The following is a 6,000-nucleotide window of genomic DNA, read 5'->3' on the forward strand; positions in this document are numbered from 1 at the left end:
CAGTAAAATGTCCTCTGGGCTCACTGGATCCCTCAGTGAAGATAAAAGCAACATTCCTGCCGTTGAAGATAATGGCTTTTCTGTCTTCCAGGCCAGAGCTCTGCAATAAGGCATTTGGCTTCCTGGTTGGTAGGTAGGAAAATTGGACCCCACTGCAAGAGCGATCAAGATGCCAAGCAGCCCTCACAATCTACTCATTCATGGGCCCTTGACTCAGAACCCACCAAGAGCCTGGCACAACCTGCCCATTGGGCTATGGTACAAAGATGGCTGAGCCTCTTAATGAGGATGCTGCTTGAGGTCCCCATGGGTGCATTCATGCCCAGCCTTTGGAATCTGGGCCTGGGCTTTGCCCCAAACTCCTCAGAGATATTCAAGGGCTGAGTCACCCAAGCACTCCCTAACTCACAGGCAGATGATGTTCCCCAAGTTTGCTTGCAATCAGATATGAGTTCAGAGTCACTTTCCCAGAGCAACGATGTCATGCATTACAGGTAGGTTTCCACAACAGCCTCTTGTCCGCCCGTGGTGGACTGTGGCACCGACGTTTCTATGGAAGAGAACCTCACTTGTAGCCGAGTCCCTAAGGAAAACACCAAGGTGCCGGGAACATTCCTCCCCTCCTTCAGGACATCAGGTAGAGGCTACAGCACTGCAGCCTGAGCACCAGGATGTCCACTGTTCACTGCTTGATAAGAAAAGGCCTCTCCACTCTGGAGGTCAGACACAGGGGCTCCCATCTCCTAGGCCACCTCCAGTGAATTCAGGCCACGTTTCTACTAGAGACTACCTGCCTCCTGTGCTTCCTCACAGAGAGCACACCCAACCCACCGGCCCAGCAGAAAGGCGTACACCCTCTGCTTTCAACTGTCCAGGAGGGAGGCGGGACTAACCACACTCCCTTTGCCTCCAGGGAGAAGGACAGCTGGGAGCTGGGTCAGTAGACCACTTCAGTGGGAGCTGGACATTCGCTGCCCGTGGGGAGCTCTCCGAGGTGCCCCTGACTTCTGACAGCATGGGAGCATCTAAGAGCCCCCACTTTCCCACAGGGGGATGTACTCCAGTGTGTAACAGAATCACCCACATTTCAGGTGGGTGATTCCCAGCCCCATCCCAGACCTAAACCAAGTCAGAATCTGGTAGGGCCCCCAAATTTGCATTTTAGGTAACTCCCCAGTGGTTCCTTTTTCACCCTGCTGTTGAGAACCAGTGGGCTGGAGCAAGGCCAGAGGCTGGGGTTCTGCTGTGGGGCTATGAGCTGTCCTCAGGCCCGAGCCCTTCTCCGAGCCTGTCAGGCCACACAGTGTCTCCTGGATAAGCGAGGCAGAGACTGGCTCTGACCTCAGCGCCGGGTCAGGGGGAGAGCTGCCTCCTTGGAACCTGAGCAGGTGGTCTAACTTGCATTTTAAAACAGGAGTGCCTTCAGTTTATACTCTTGGCCACTCCCCCGAGCCTGCAGTTCTGGGTGACAGTAGCATCCGAGCTTAAGAACAGTGGCACCAGTGGGACATAGGAAGTGACACTTCATGAGACTTGCCATGGCTGCCCTTTTGGGAGATTGCAGTTCAGTATCTATGAAGCAATTTGCTAATAAGTGCTGCACAATGTCACACCCATCTGAGTGTCCACGGTGAGATTTTGTCAGCAGAGCTGCTCTTAGGAGCCCTGTTCCCTGGGTTTCCACAGTCTCCACCAGCATGACTTCAGCTCGGTCCTCAGGAGCGTTGCCTCAAGGCTGCGGTGGTTCCTGCTCCCTGTGTGTCCTGGAGCCAGGCAGGCCAGCATCTGTGCTGACCTCACCGGTTAGGAAGGGGGTGGGGCGCAGCTCTCCAGGGTGCTGACTCAGTGCGGGCTGGGAGCAGTGTGCCGGCTCACGTGCTGCATTCAAAAATACGGGCAGGAGAAGGGACGCTGGCAGGACCCTCCTACCCCCACCCTCATTGAGAGTGTGGAAGTGTTCCCAGGAAGGAGGACTGGGCCCTGGTGCTCTCCAAAGCTGTCAGCGCGGATTAATCTCCCTCTCAGCACTTCGGGCCGCAAACTGCTCTGCATGAGACAGAGAAAGTTGCTGAGAGCGTCTGGACCAGTCTTACCACTTGTAGGGACAGCCATCTTGCCGGTTTGGGCAGGTGCCATAGAGGGGTTTGAGCCGTATTTGGATTCACACGATGGCTCAGCTCTGGAAGTTGCCCCGGCAGAAAGAACAGTGTCTCCATTCAGCTGTGGCTGAACGGAGACGTCAGCCTCCCTGGTCAGCTGTATTTTCCTCTTTCCCAGGGCACCAGTGGTTCCCACCAGCTGACTCATCCCCGGGAGGAGAGGGAAGAGGAGGGCTGCCTCCAGGGCAGGCTTCTTGCAGCCAATGAGAGACAGACAGCAGAGTGGCTGCCCACCCCCACAGGGCCTCCTACTCCCAAGTTCAGGTTTGACTCCAATACAGGAGACATAAGTCACTAGATAAGCACCTGGACAGGATGCCCAGTGCTCCCAGCTCTTTCCCAAGGCCCTGCTTTTCTCAACCAGCTCATCATGGGTTGAACTCTGGCTAGCTATTTTCTCCCAAGAAACTCACTGCTTTGCAAACAGTTACTCAGCACACACTCACCATCCCAGTGGCCCAGAACGTGTCATTCCCACCTTTCAGTGGAAGAATTCATTCTGGGAGAGGCGAAAGGGAAGCGTGTGGGCCGGTGGTCTCCCGTGGCTGCCCCAAGCACCATTTTGGCCACAGTCATGGAGCAATAGCACCCAACGTGAGGCCAGCTGGTCAGTCCACATCTGTCCAGTCCTCTGCCCGGGACACCTTACAGGACGAACCCTGATGAGCTGGAGCATGATGGAGAAGAACGACCGGGACAGCCAAGACCTGCACACCAGGCGTGCGGATGCGGCTGCCAGGGCGGTTCAAACTGAAAAAGGACAATAAAAACCTGGCGACGAGATGAATCTTCCTCTGTGCTGTTCCAAACCAGATGGAAATCAGTCGCCAGGGACAGGAGGAGTTCACTCCAAAGCTACTAGTCTATCTCCTGGAGGACTCGACCTGGGAAATGACAACCGGATATATTCCCAGCGGATGTTGGAGAAATGGATGGGCTGGGTGCCTGGCCTCCACTGGCAGCTAGGCCACGCCCTGCTCTGCCATCTATTAGCTGTGTGATCTTGGGCAAGGGGCTTCACACCTCCGCTTGGGAATCATAGCCCTGTGTATCTTCGAGCAGTCCTGAGGGCTAGATGACTGTGTTAAGACAGTGTACGTATTTGCCATTTATCACTATTCTGGGTCAGAGCCCCACCTGGCAACTTCTCAGGGCAGTGGGTCCTCACCTGGGCTCTGTCCCTATCTGGCTGTGTGATCTTGGACAAGTCACTGAACCCAGCTTTGCCTCTATTTCTGCTCCCTCTTCCAGCGGCATAAGCAAGCCCGGGCTCCATGACAACTGACAGCACGTACATGGCCAGGTTGCGCTAATTTATTGGGTCTATAAAATGCATTTACTTCCAAGGCCCATGATCTCACCCTCAAGGTCAAAGTCTGCAAAGGGTTCCCTCTCATCCCGACTCCTGACTTCCCTTCTCTGGGAAAATGTTTGCCCAGCATGTCTATGAAGGGAAGGCGTTCTCTACACAGCAGACTGCTAGTCCAGGGAAAGGCCAAGGGAACACACTGTACCTGGAGTCTCCCTCAAGGTCAACAGAGCCCCTCACGAGAAAGAGGAGAGGGAGGCTCTGTCTCCACAGCCCAGTGGACTTCTTCCTGACTCCCCATGAGACCACCGACCACCTGCTTCACTGTGGTCACCTGGGCGGGGGGGGGGGGGGGGGGGTCTTCTGCCCATAGAAAACCTGTCGCCCTGGCTGCAAGGAAGGCAAGACAGAAAAAGGAGGCCACCAGATGTTGAGAACAGAGAGGAGACCTCCTCATCTGGCCGGGTGGCCCTGGGCCAGTTATACATCCTTTTAAATGTCTGTTTCCTCATCCCTCCAAGGGAGGTGGGCTCCAGGCCCTCCATGTTGCTGTCACGCCTGAGGTTCTTTGATTCTAATAGTACGGTTGTTGGGTTCTTGGTGAGAGTCTTAGGGATATTGGGGCCACATCGTGGTTCACCTCTTCTGCTCCACTGGCTCACAACGTACATCAGTGGCCTCACCCATCTCCTCAGAAGGGGCTCAAGGAGCCTGCCCATCACTGGACTTCGGGGTTGCTCTGCAGGGTCTTTCTGAGAGACCTGTGGAGACTGATGGGGGAGAGGTGGGCTTTGGAGCCAGACAGACTTGTTTCAAACCCCAGCTCTGCTAACTGGGTCACCTTGGAAAGTCACTTCTTATCCGAGTCTCAGCTTCTCATCTGTAAAGTGGGGGAAATGATGCCTACCTTTGGGGATTGTTATTAAAATGGGAGATATACCTGGGTGCATAGAAGGTGCTCAATGAATGGTACAGTAATTGGATTTATGAGGAAAGTCTGTTCTGTGAATATTTCCTGTGACAATTGGTTGGGGCGCTGTTTTCTGATGGACACGCGTGAGAAAAACGGTGGGTAGTCAAACAGGTTTATACCTGCCTTTCATCACAATGTGATCATCAGGTGACAAGCCACATGATAAAAGAACTATGGCTTATCAGATGGCTCCAAAGGAATTTCTAAAAGAGAAATTCTAGAGTGATGTAGGCATGCCCGATCATTGCATCTCACATGTGGCTACAATGTTTGGTTGTTTCCCACAAGCCAATGCATCATTAAGGTGCTGGGATTGCTCACCATTGAGGCCTCTTGGAGGGAAATACCAGGAGCTTGTCCCAGGTGCCTACATCATGGCTCAAGCCTGTGCCATCCCAGCAAGACCCAGGTGGCCCGGCAGACAGCTGCAGCCTGTGGCACCAGGCCCACGGGTGTCAGGTGGCTCAGGGCAAGCTGGCCCAGCAGCCAGGTCTCTGCTGACCCTGGGAGACCCTGAGACTATGTAAATCACTTAGGTTTCCTTGTACGTCAGCAGCCCCGGGACGGGAACACTGCCTGTCACCTGCCTGTCCCACTAGAAAACAGTGGGGTCAAGGGAACTCATATTTTAAAAGGGCTTTTATCAACTATGGACCCTGTTGCTTATGGGGTAGAAACAGGGGGGACACGACTCATCTGTGCTGTGAGAAGTCAACACAGCGGCGACCCTTGGAGGGAGGTCAGTGACCTGAAAGGTTTCAGGGTCTGGGAATGTTCTGTAATTTGCTCAGGGTATTGATTGCATGGGTAGGTGGAACCCTTATGGTATATGCAGTTTTCCCTGCGCGTGTATGTTGTCCTGTACTAGTACAAGCTGGGCCACTCCCGAGTGGCACTAGTAAGGCAAGTCCATCTCGAAGGCTGCTCCTGCCAGAGGCTCCCACTTACTGTTCATCCCTGTCTCTCAGCATTACTGCCATAAACCTCCACCAACCGCCCACATTAATACCCCATTCCATTTTCTTGTCAGTAGTTTTATGGGTCTGTGGGATCCAGCAAAACTGTTGACATCAACACATTGTACCCACACTGTGCAGGGGCTTGTGAACACGCCACGGGCAGAGCGAATGCTGAACGGGCTGTGGGAAAGGTGGGTCCTTTAAAAAAAAAAGCTCCTCCTGTCCTCAGCACGTCAATAGCACTTCCTCCAAACGGGATTCGCTCCCATGAAAGCCCTGTCCAGGCCTGGCACTTACCTACCCATGTGAGTCGATGAGCTCATCTGAGCTTCGAGGCTGTTGTCCTGGAAAGAGAAAAAACACTGAACAATAAAGAAAGTACTACCTGAGCCTCCCGGCTGGTGTTGAGGTTTTCGCCTTGAACTCTATGAAGGAAAGGCCAGTTGACGTCAGTGCATTGTTTCAGACTGGGCGCCCATGTGCTAACATAGACATGGCCAAGCCCTTTAAACAAACACTGGGAGGTGGTTGGGTTGAGCAGTCAGAACATAGAAGCAGGTAGAGAGTGGGAAATAGAGTGCCGGCTGGGGGCTAGAACCT

The sequence above is a fragment of the Myotis yumanensis genome, unplaced genomic scaffold (assembly GCF_028538775.1).
Source record: "Myotis yumanensis isolate MYYU_CA2020_CCGP unplaced genomic scaffold, mMyoYum1.0.hap1 SCAF_5, whole genome shotgun sequence".
Lineage (NCBI taxonomy): Eukaryota > Metazoa > Chordata > Mammalia > Chiroptera > Vespertilionidae > Myotis > Myotis yumanensis.